This window comes from Engystomops pustulosus, chromosome 9, assembly GCF_040894005.1.
Source record: "Engystomops pustulosus chromosome 9, aEngPut4.maternal, whole genome shotgun sequence".
NCBI classification, from domain to species: domain Eukaryota; kingdom Metazoa; phylum Chordata; class Amphibia; order Anura; family Leptodactylidae; genus Engystomops; species Engystomops pustulosus.
The window spans coordinates 26,011,623-26,024,481 of NC_092419.1; the positions used below are offsets into that span (position 1 = coordinate 26,011,623).

Sequence of the window (12,859 nt, forward strand, 5' to 3'; positions counted from 1 at the left end):
AATCTGAGAATCAAATAAAATTTTGCAACATTTTGGAAAAATTCGTCCTAAAATGTGTTAAAACTTTACATTTTTTACTGTTCTCACTATACATGTAGTTGGTAAAGTGTTTGATGTTTGTTTGTCCAGCTGCTGTGACTTTTTCTGTACAAAATGTACAAAAATGTACAAAATGAAATAGGGTTTTATGCAAAATCTGGGTGAGGGGGTTATTCCAATTTCCGGGACAATGGAAACAACATCATTTTAGACCAAATCGATTCAAACTTGAAACAAATCTTTTGAAAAATTTGGCCAAGCTGCTGGATTTTGGATGATTCGCTCATGTATGGTATTTTAGGACAAAATTGCTTGTCCTGCAATAATTATCTTTTTGGCTGGATGATTGTAGCTCGATCTTGTCTCGAAAATGCTGGGGCCCAACCCTGGGGACTCCCAACCCAGGGGACTCTAATACTTCCAATTACATTATTTCTTGTATAATATTTTACTCCTATTTTGTCTTTTTGCTGTGGGTTGCCTGTATACTCTTGTATACTTCTCCTACTGTATCATTACATAGTCTGGCTTTGTCACTGATACTTACTTGAACTATGTAGAATCACTGTAAAATATAAAAAAAAATACACAGTTTATAAATAGCTAAATATTAACAAAATAATGAAAAAATGGAAATCTTAATCTAAGGAGCATTGAGATAACTGTACAAAATAAAGGCCATGATAATATACCATCACTGTAGCACAGTATGACAGCATTGAGCAGACTCTATATGAGGTCGGAGGAAATCTACAATGGAGGCTCCAATGCAAATGTCAACTGAGCCTTGAACAGAACTTTCTACATTGTTTCTTTCCAGTTTTTCTTCATTTTGGCATCAGATGAGACCCACCACTGGGAAATCCCAGCATTGACCAGGCCCAAATGCTTCCTAACAGTCAAGTATTTTTTCCATTATAGACCATTCTTCCATTAAAATACCCAGTAGCAATACAAACCTTAGAGAAGGAAATCTTGAAATGCAGTAATATTAGTTCTCAAGTGTCCACTTGGCGTATCTGGACCTTGTAAAACTCTAGGAGAACTATTGTTAGAATAACTTCTCTTCCTTCGATGACACCACATCAATCATCCATAGACTGTAGAATCTCGTGTGTTACAGCATATAACCGGTTTAATCACAATATATTTGCCTGGTTCTGAACGAAGGAATAAAAGAAACTGTCCAGGAACTATCCGTTCTTAGTGCAGCAATGATCAATTGACTGATGAAGTCAGAGAACCAGAAGCAACATAAGTTCTCATCTTCGAGACCGCCATGGATCGGCTGGTGTCTCAGTGGAGAACGTAAGATTAGCGTTGGTCTATGTTGTGGCTCAGCTGTATTTTTGCAGTTCAGCTTCCATTTACCATGAATATGTCAACAATATCATTCACTATGGATAGGCCACCAACACCAATGAAGTTAAGAACCCAACGGGTTTGAGAATTTCTCTATTTTATGATTCCCATCTGGTTTTGGCGTCAAGTACAGCATCAAGAAACATAATTGTTTAAATGTAGTTTAAAGGGGATCCATAGAATCCCACTCATTACCCTATAGCATGTACACTGTCTATGTTCATCCTTCTTACCTGACATTGGGAGGCTGAGTATCAGTATTACTGGCAGAATCCATTGTGGGGCTTTGTAATGTCCTGAGCCCATGGCGGTGAGTGTTGGAGGAGCTTCTGATGGTTCTACCTAGACAACACTCATTATATATAACCCAATCTGATATATGTGACATTTAAGAAATAATCACATGTTATAATTGATAGACTACAGCACCCACAATCACTGTCTGATGTCACAGCATAGACCCATATTATCCAGCCCGAAAACATATCATTAAGGATAATAAATATATAATTTTCCTGCTGAGACGTTAGGAATCAGGTTACCTGGCCACATGGATCAGTGTGATATTAGGATAACATGGGGCCCCTGTTTGGTTAGTCACAATTATTTTTGGTAAAAAGGAGTCCCTGGGCAATTTCACATTCCACTGCTACATAATATGGAGAATCTATAATAATCATTTGTGTTTCAACCCAAATAAAAAGTAAGCTTTCTGATCCTAACCAATGAATGTGCTCTGTAAGGGCCAAAAAGTCGCAGCGAAGGCGGTCTTCCAGAGCTAATGCACACATAGGCAGAGGCTAATGATCAAGTGCTCCTTTCGAATCTCCACAAATGCCGCCCCTTATCCAAGATTATAATTTTCAGATGGTGTGCAAAAAAAATGAAAAAATCTCTCCCAACCACTTAGCACTTGTAGACTGATTTACACATTTCTAAAAACCTGATCATCTTTGGGTTGCTTCTCTGGTTTTTGGCTTCTAAGGGTGTATCTGCTCCTGTTACAAACCCCACAAGAGGGTGGAGTGCTTGCAATCCTCGGATCGGTTCTGGGAATTGAGACTTAAACACTACTTGTGCACTTTTTTTCATGTCCATTAAGTACAAAATCTTGATTTAGAAATTACAATTGTAGAAGAAGCTAATATAATATAATACTGCAGTATCAACGTCAACTAATGCTTGAGATTGATGACTCAAAGACATCAAAAGGTCAAACCAAACACAAGGAACGAGTCATGAATGGAATGAGCAATGATCTACGACCTGCAGGTGAGATGGAGGTTAATTGAAGGGAAGAACTGAACGTCACATATATATTGAGTTATTCATAATACTTAACCTTTACCTTGCCAGAGGTTTTTGGAGATTTTGCACCTCTGGTAGCTTGGACCATTTTGATACATTTAACACATAAGTTACATAAAGATAAAAAATGAAATGAAACTGTACTCTATAAACACAGACACCTTCATATGACTTTGCCTTAAAATTTTGTTTCCCTTGAATGGGACATTGACCCAGGGCCTTCTGATTGTCCTCTCTTCAATCTTTTAATAGGCCTACTTTGAACCCTACAATCCCCTGTCAATCCCCTATCTTTTGTCTTCTAATAGGGTAAATAATTTGACTTATTAGGGCTAAAATCCACGTCCTTTTCTTCCTGGTCCCACTAACAAACAACTTGAACTTACTAAAGTTAGCAGCTCCCTAGCCCTACCCCAGTAATAGCAGTGTTAAATCACTAGCTTTATCGGAACATACTGATAAGCTGCTGTACCTAGCCCTCCAAACATGGGACCAAGCTTACAGTGGTCTGGCGCATAAATGAGGGAGGTGGTCTGAGGAGACGGTGACTGCAGCATCGAGCCTGGCAGTCACCGCCCCCGCACGAATACACAGGACCGCTGAAAGCTTTGTCTGGCGTTCGGACCGCTATGCACTGCAGTGGTTCCTAGCTTATCTGTATATTGCAATAAAGCTAGCGATTTAACACTGCTATAACTGAGGTAGGGCTAGGGGGCTGTTTAGTTTAGTAATTGCTCCTAGAGGGTTTATTTCGGGTGACATGTCCTCTTTAAGAAGTCTTAATTGTGCATGGGCTTATACCTCTAATAAGATTGTGTATTAAGTGTTTTGGACAACTTATGGAAGAAAACCCCAATAAAAAAGAGATTTGAAAAGAAAAAACAGATATGGGTTGAGTACTTTGAGTACTTTGCTTCATTGTAGCAATGATGAGAAAATATGCAAATACGTTTTCCAGGATGAGATAAGGAAAACCATGCCTCTTTTAGCTACCTTGTAAGGCAGCTCCCTTGACATCAAGCATGACCTACAAGAGGTCTTATGACATGATGTGGCATTGAAAGTAAACCAGTATATTTATTATGTCATAAGGCCTCTTGTAGGTCAAGGGAGCTGCCTTACAAGGTAGCTTAATGAGGTGTGGTTTTCCTTATCCCATCCTGGAAAACTTATCTCCATATTGTCCCAGAATCCTCTAGTGGAGTTTCCATGGCTATAAGTCTCCACAAGCCTACAGGGCGGCCATAAGGAGAACTCTTACTTCCCGACCCTAGCCACCAGCCTCTCACTCAGCCAAACCAGCTCCCTACAGAGTGCTGAAAAGACCCAAACAGGTCAAAACATTGTACAGCACTTACAACAGTTGGGAATCTGTTCCTTCTGGAATAGAAATGCTGGTTTGGTTTTAATTCCGCATCATGTCACACACATACACACAGATAACAATCAATATGTGTTCTTGATATCATTTATTGCATTCAATATTTCAAGAAGATAACATATACCATTATATACAAGTATATAACATTAGAATAGTTGATGATTTTCCGGAAAAATAAAAAAAAATATTTAAAAAAATAATTTATAACAAAGTAAAAAATTATTTTGTAATGGGTGAAGAGCTGTTTACATGGGTAAGCCAACAATCAGGCTCAAGAGTTCCAGGGAACGCTCTGATTCATGTTTGATTCATGGACTAGATATATGTTAAAAGTTGCACATTGCTCTTTTCTCTGTCTAAAAACTAATATATCTGTTCCAAAATTGGTGAAGATCTCGCCCCGACCAGGATTTACTGGTGGGACTAGGAGTGTGTACTATCAAACATTTACCTGACACAATAAATAAGCCAACCAATCTGAAAGCCGTAAAATTTGGGAGGAAAAGATTCCTTATAACCGCTATTCAAAAAAAAAAAAATTAATTCTGTGCTAAGGAGTATCACAGGTGCTCCTATTTAGCAATGAATTGAGTCAAGATTTTATTGATGGAAGTCCCCGGGAGGTAACAGGAAAAAATCCGGGGCTCAGTAAATCCTTAGGGAACCAGCGTTGATAGTTCAAAATAAAAGGGGGGCCCGATGAAGGCTCACGTACTGACCGGAAACGCGTTGCACTTTATTTTTATTTTTATTCATTTTTATACTTTGCATATAAAATCTCTTTTATTTGGAACTATCAACGCTTGTTCCCTGAGGATTTACTGAGTGCCGTTACCTGTTACCTCCCGGGTACTTCCATTGACCTTCTGCAATCCCATACTCTGGATCGGGAACTGCTGACTCCAGGAGACCATCAGCTGCTGTTACCACATTATACATGCGCTTATGCTCATGTAAAAAGGTGAGTGGCTATTTTGCTGATTTTTATTCATTCCACGCTAGTAAAACATACTTCACGAGGTCAGCGCCTCCTGTCTCTCCTCTTCCTCTCTTTCCATATCCGTTTGGCTCATCGGACAACATCTGATAGCTCCAGGGAGCAGTACTCTTCCAGATCTTAGTATCAACAATTTATTGAGTAACTATTCTTCAAGATGTTGATGTCATAGATAAATCTGAGATTATTACACAGTCCACCAGAGATTTCCAAAACAAAGAAAATTCCTATGTAACTCTTTGGTTCTACTGAGAGATTTCAGCTACCTAAGCTACTGGTACTTAGTTTTGGATATTGCTGGGCCAAATGGGGTTTGGAAGTTGGTGGTCAACTGAGGTCCTAAACTCCACTAACTTGGTCTTCTGTCTTATCAATGTTGGATGGATTTCTCAATTGTGTCTTTGGCCAAGCAGCATCTGCTCCATCATTTCCTCCAAAGTCCCACCTACTTTTACAGGGGAAGCAACAGAAATAAAACTCTGGATTCACTTTAGAGTCATGATAGATACCATTAAATAATAGATCTATAAACAGAGATACAAGTTAAAGTAAAAATAAATAATTTGGGTGATATTGGCAGGGCCAGCGGCAGTACTGGGCAAGTGCCAGGGCCCACGGCTGCTGGGGATGCCCACATAAGGCCATACATAAGGAATCCATGGGGGTGAGGATGGCTGTATTTAATGAATCCATAGGGAGTGAAGGGTGCTTATAAAAAATAACCATGAGGGGCTGTTTAGACTATTTTAGTTTTTGAATTTTTTTATGCCGCCGCGTGAGTTCCCTGCAAAGGGGCCTACTGAGACTCCGTCGAACAGGGGCCTACTGAAACCAGGAACCTGCCCTGCATATTGGGTCAGATTTATCAAAAGGGTATAAAAGGAAAAATATGCAAGGTTTGACAGAGAGTCTTAGGCTCCCCAAGATTTATCACAGTGTCTGATGCTGAATGATATATCTAGTCTAGTATAAGACTCTATAGTATAATTTTCCACCTCCTATTTATTGGCTTAGTTTAAATAAGAAAAATAGACCATATTTTGAGATGATTTTGGTGTAATATAGTTAAAAGCCGTTAAACCCCTGATAAATGTGGAGAAAGGTGTTTTTTGTGTAAACAGATTGATAGATCTACCCAATCACACTTGTTACATATGTATATATTCACACTGTGTCTACACATGATAGGACTAATGCTGGATCTCTTCAGGTCTCTCTCCACATGGTGCAGGGACGTTACAGGGTTCTCTTGGTTTACACATGGCGTGAGGAGAATAAAATGATACGCCATCTTGGCAGTCGTGCCTTGTATTCTGACACCAAAATGGCTGAAAGAGAAGATGTGGATCATTACAAAGGTAGGTCACATTTTATCAAGCAGCACTCACAGGCTTTCATTATAGGTAGGTGGGGAAAGCAGAACTCATAGGGACTTATTTGCTAAGGGTTCGCGGGCTGTACTTTTGTTGCATTTTCCAAAGTTTTTCGGGATATGCGCCCCTGTGAAAGGTATTTAACTGGGAATTGTGTTGCACGTGATCAGATTGTGCCGCGGCAGCGCTGGCTTTCATGCGACAGAAATCGGGGGGATCTTCCGACGGATCTTACAAATTGTGTTGCAAGATCAAGCACTTACATGCTCCTGGAAGAAGAAGGTGAACTTTGTCGGACCTGAGCGGGGAAGCGACACATGCAGGATATCGGGCGCACGATCTTAGTGAATCGCAGCAGAGTGCTTTCCGGTCGGACTAGGCACTTTCGGGGAACGCGTCAGGACAGGTAAGTAAATGCACCCAACTATCTATCTCATAGGGGGGTCATTTATCTTAGTCTGGGTGTATTTTAGTGAATTTTTGAGCACATTGGGGTATCTGGCAAAATTTTTCATCTTTTCCCAGCAGTTCGCCGGAGTTCGCCGTGTACAAGTTTCCTGGTTGGCGCCTAATTTGTCTTTCTATTTCTCCTGCTTCCAGAAGTTTGCGCCTTATTTAACACTGATTTGTGCCTATATGGGAGCAAATAATTGTGCAATAACACAACAGTCCTGACCTGGCTTAGGAAAAGCTATTGGATGATTTGTGTAAAAAATTTGCACCTTTTTGAAAATTTGAGCTTAATAAGGCGCAAAAAAACTTTATTTGACAAAGGCAGCGACAAATGAGATGCAAAAAATAGACTCACAAAGGCTCATATGAGTTAGGTGAAGAAAAAAGAGGAGCATCTGGGAGAGCTGGAAGGTGAGTATGGAAGTTTATTGTTTTACACACCGAGGGGCTGCAGGGCATTGCATTAAAAAGGGGACTGCAGAGCATCACATTAATGGGGGGGGGGGGCTGCATGGCATTTCATTATAGAGGCTCCAAGGAATTTAATTACTAGGAGGGCTGCTGCAGGGCATTTCATTACCAGGGCGGCTGCTGCAAAGAATTTCATTACGGGCGGGGGTGTATGCATGGATGAATTTCTTTATTGGGGGAGGAAAGCAAGGGACATTGCTCAGGGGCTGTGACCAATGCATTTCCCACGTTAGGCTTATACTCAATACATTTTCCCAGTTACCGGCGTACCGGCTTACACTCCTGTCGGCTTATACTCCAGTATGTACGGTACACGTTTTACTTACTATGAAGAGTGTGAAAGCCAGTGCGAAAGCCGTCATAATAGACAACATGGCCAACAACGCTATTCCCCATCCAGGGATCGGACCTAAAAGATAAAGAAATCACCCATAATTACAATCTACAGACAAAGCATAATCTGACAATACACAGGTAATAGCTGTCACCAAACATGCATTTCATGTATTTCACAAAGTTTTCCCAACTTCATTGGAAACATTCACAACTGGGTAATTCCTTCACATGTCATTTACCTGTTGAATTTGTATATTGTGGACCTGGTGGGAAAAAACAAGAGTGTAAGTATCACAGGTCGGAAATGGTGATTTTATTACTACTTCTAAATAATAATAATTATAATAATAATAATATACTTTAGTAGTTTCATAGTAGATAAAGATGGAAAAAAGTTCCATAATGTCCAACCTACTATAGCTACTGAATTGTTGATCCAGAGGGAAGCAAGAAATAATTAGAATAAAAATACAAGACTGATGCCATTTGGCCCAGATTACAGAATATTTTCCGACCAGGAGCCTGCCCTATGTCCTGAATATTATAGCACATATTATAGCACATACAAGTCTGGAATCACTTCCTACATCTGGTACTAGAATCAGCTTCTTGGGAAATGGAGACCTTCAAGGAGGTCCTCAGATGGCTCTTGGATTCATTGGTGAAGGTCCTTTTCAGTATACAATTTGGTGGGTGGTTTGGTTGGCCATGGACCCCCCTCGGGCTTTCACCCAAACTGCCTATATTATAATCCCGGCCCTACCCGGATCAACAATAAATTGTTTTGTTCCTGCAGTTCCATAGAAAATCATAATTGGACATTCTTCTAGCACTAAACCTGTGGCTGTTATTACTAATCCTTATATAATGACTATAAAATTATAATGATAGATTGACAAAAAAATATCCACACAGCCACAATATAATATAATGACTGACAACTAACAAATGTAATGTAGGACTAAACCAGGGAGCGGTCTTGGAGTTTAGTGGTGAGATGCTGCCTCCATAGGTCAAACTTATTTTGCAGTAAATCCTATAGATGCTCCATCAGAATGAGATTGGGGGAATTCAAAGGCAGTCGGGAAAATTATCGACAGCTGTCATTGGATCATAGACCAGTTCTGATGGAAATTTCTGCTAGGACCATCTGGTGGCTGCTCCATCCCATACACAGTAAGCTGTGGTGCCATGTGGATTCTGATACCTAATTGGTTGGATTGCACCAAATGAGCTTCCCTTACAGTATACTTCTATGTATGGACCTTGGGTCCACATCACCTTGTTGGTTTCACATTTTTTACTCCTTTGGACCACTAGTGGAGTATTGTTAAGTTTTAACCATGATGCCCTACAACACATGCCTTTTCATTTTGTAGATATCTTGACCACTCGGATGTTACGGGTAGATTTTTTGGCTTCTAATATACCAACTGATTGTTGCTACATATTAAGGTTTCACCCATGGTAAATATTGGATGATTTTGGATCTATTGTTGTGGACAATACCAAAACCTGTCCAGTGCATCCCAGGCCTCTAAAATTTACTATATGAGATAAACACATATCAGGGTTAACTCTTTCACAATGAATTTACCTGTTGAGATTATATTCTGTGCACCTGCCGGGAAGAAAATAACAATTGTTTATATTCAAGATCAATTAAAGTGCTGATAGAAAGGCCTCATACACATGACTTTGTGCTTAACCGGGCTGTACCTAGGCATGGGGAGCACTCCCCTCCCCTTCCCATAGGAATTTCGGGCATTGCACCATAAATTTGTTAAAAGATAGGACATGTTCTGCCTTTGCCGATGCGGCTGCACGGCTCCGACGTGGTACGGTGGGCAATACAGCCATTGAAATGGATGACCATATTGCCCATTAAAGTGAATGCAGTTTTGTGCTACCTGTATGGGTTCATTCACACGCGGGATGCCCGCCGTGCGGGCATACCGCCGTGTGCTGGAGAGGAGGAGGTGACCCCTCCTCCCTCCATAGAGAATAGCGGCGCACGGCCGCACACACACGCCAAAAGATAGAGCATGCTCTATCTTGTTGCGGTGTGCGGGCCGGATCGGTGCCACACATGTGTGGCACCGTATCTCCGCCGCGCCGCTATTGCCGTCTATGGGGACGTACATGCGGCCGCAAATTTGCGGCCGCATGTACGTCCCCGCAGACGGCCATGTGAATGTGCCCTATAACAGTATAGTATAGGTAGCATGCGGCCAGAAGAAAACCTTTGTCTGCAGTAAGTCTAATACTACAACATAATTGTCACCACATAAGTGTTAGGTATCACCTATCATGTGGACCTATTAAAAAACTTGTGATATATATGTATTAGCAATAGAAAATTATTTTAGTACTACTACATGGACTGTTAAATATAGAAATAAAAAAAATTAAAATACTAATTAAAAAAATCCAAAAATAAAATTCTTAAAAAATCTAAAACATTCTATAATAACTTAACAAAAATCAGAATCATGGTAATGATAACATTGTAGAAGTTGAAAAAGCAGTAGTAGTAGTTTCAGGGCAAATTGTATGATTGTTGTGTACAATTCATGTGGTACTAAATCTACACAACAATCATACAATTTGCCCTGAAACTACTACTACTGCTTTTTCAACTTCTACAATGACTATTATAAATACTACTAAAATGGGCTTATCAACCAAGAAACTAATGTTATATTATTATGAACAATACAAATAGTAAAAATTACAATAATGCAAATAATAAGAGTGAAATAAAAAGTGATAATAAACAAAAATAGTAAAATATAAAGCAAAAACAGAGAAAAATAGCGGCAATCCCAACTTACTGTTGCTAAGCACACTGGGAATAATTTTTTTTTATTTTTCAAAGACGATACATTTTTGCCCTTAATCCATTACCTGCATTGTGTAGACTGAGCAGCACCAGCGCCCCGGTAAGCAGCACCGAACCTGAACACTGGAGCTCCATGGAGCGAGAGAACCGAGCAGAAGACAATCCTCGGAGATCTAGTCCACAATAAACTTCACGTAAATGTCTCAGGGACTTGTCTTTATACCTGGGAGGGTCACGGCGCAGGACCTGCTATGTTTATGGGGTATTAATGTGGAATTAATCTTAATGCGGCCGCATGTGCACACATTTATAATCTGTCGTAGAAATGGAGCAGAACTTTACGAGTCCGAGGAGGAGCTGGCATTCCGCATGGGGAGTTCATGGCAGGTTTAGGTTTTTATGTCTTTGTGTTTTGCAATAAATTCCCAAGTTCTGTAGTAATAAAAGTACAATTTAATTATATGAAATACACGGTGTAGAATCACACGTCTAATTATAGTCATTTCTTATTTCCTATTTTTAGAGATTTTATTATCTTATGAGGATTCACTTGGGATAGAACTGTAGAAACACCACAGCACGGGGTAAATTATTATATTTTCTGGTGCCTCATGCCTTGTAATTCAATATAGTAGGGGTCATTTACTTACCCGGTCCTGTCACGATCCAGTGGCGTGTTTCTCCAAAGAGGGTTCGGGTCTTCCGGCGATTCACTAAGGTTGGAAAAATATGGGAAACCCGACGAAAATGCCTGATTTGGACCCTTAGTAAATGACCCCCAGTATCTTATTGTGGTACAGTTTTATGGATGGGTTTTAGTGGTTCCGATCAGCGCTACTGGAGGAAATGGGCATTGTGATCACAGAAGGTCACAAGAGGCAATTGGCTTAGTTGTTGTTGTATGTAACAGTCTCCAAAACAGATTAACACAGTCTTTCGGTAGAACACCACCCAATGGATAATTGCCCAACATTACACTTATGATGGATTAGTGCTCCTAACTCAGGGCAAATTTTTTAGGTCAAAGCTTGAACACAGCCTCACTTTATTTTCAGCAAAACTTCAGCATGCTAGTGGTTGTGCATGATGAAATCTTCATATTACACATACACACACATGCATTTATACACACATACAAGCATTTATGTACTTATGTACACAGACATGCAGTTCTATGATCACACACACATTAATACACTGTTAGGCTACATTCACACTGCCGTATGGGGGACGTATATACGTCCCCCATAGACGGCAATGGGTGCACAACGCCCAACGGGAGCCGTACGGTGCTGCACACGTGCGACACTGTACCGTTCCGTACACCGGAAAAAGATAGGACATGTCCAATCTTTCTCCGTAGTATGGTGCTGTGCGCCATATCTTCCTATGGAGAGGGGCAAGGGTGAGCTGCGCTCACCTCCTCCTCCTCTCCCCGTGTACTGCTGTTGCCTGCTATGGTAGCCTTACACACACACAGACTACATACATACACTCATGCACACACATTTATGCACACTATATACCAGTGATGGCAAACCTTTTAGAGACCGAGTGCCCAAACTACAACAAATACCCGCTTATTTATGGCAAAGTGCCAACACAGAAATGTAATTTGTGATTTATACTCACTTCTCTGTCACAGTTTTCATTGATACCAGCCCCTGAGGACACCAATAATGCAGAAAATAGTCCCAGGTTGAGCTGTCACTTTAATATAGCTCTGTGCACAGCAAGTCCTGGGCTGTGTGGGACTGCAGGAAGATACCTGGAGTCATCTCTGCTGATGGCCTGGGTGCCCACAGAAAGGGCTCTGAGTGCCACCTCTGGCACCAGTGCCATAGGTTAGCCATCACTGCTATATACAGTTTTCCACTTATACATACAGTATATGCATACAGCATATACACAATATAAACAAACATGCAGCATATACAGACACATATAGAGCATATGCACATCACATATACACACATACATACAGTGGTGTATATTTATCATACGCCGGTGCACAAGATATGATAGCCCTGCTGCTACTCTAGCGCACCACGATACATCAAGAGGGTGAAGCCTCTTGATGTATCCGGCAGGGTCTTGTACAGCGTTTATTTCTATGCCAGGCCCTGTTTAGTGTAGAAATAAACGCAGCCGGCGAATTTTCACATGTGAAAAGTCGCCTGCTGCAGCAAGTGCGCAGGTGTGGGGGCAGTAACGCCCCTTGCCAGCCCACTCCCGGCAGGCCGCACCCTCCACACGGCTGCACCCACCTTCACGCCCTTCATGCCCCACTGGCATGA

General features: G+C 40.8%; 1 long non-coding RNA gene across 1 annotated transcript; it reads right to left on the reverse strand.

Annotated features, from left to right (window-relative positions):
- Window positions 1–5,999: 5,999 nt before the first annotated feature.
- On the reverse strand, window positions 6,000–7,992 carry LOC140077028 (uncharacterized). The gene is made up of 3 exons (XR_011849689.1): window positions 7,960–7,992; window positions 7,711–7,793; window positions 6,000–6,415 (listed from the first exon to the last, which is right to left on the reverse strand). It is a non-coding gene; the product is annotated as an uncharacterized lncRNA (long non-coding RNA).
- Between the last annotated feature and the right edge of the window lie 4,867 nt (window positions 7,993–12,859).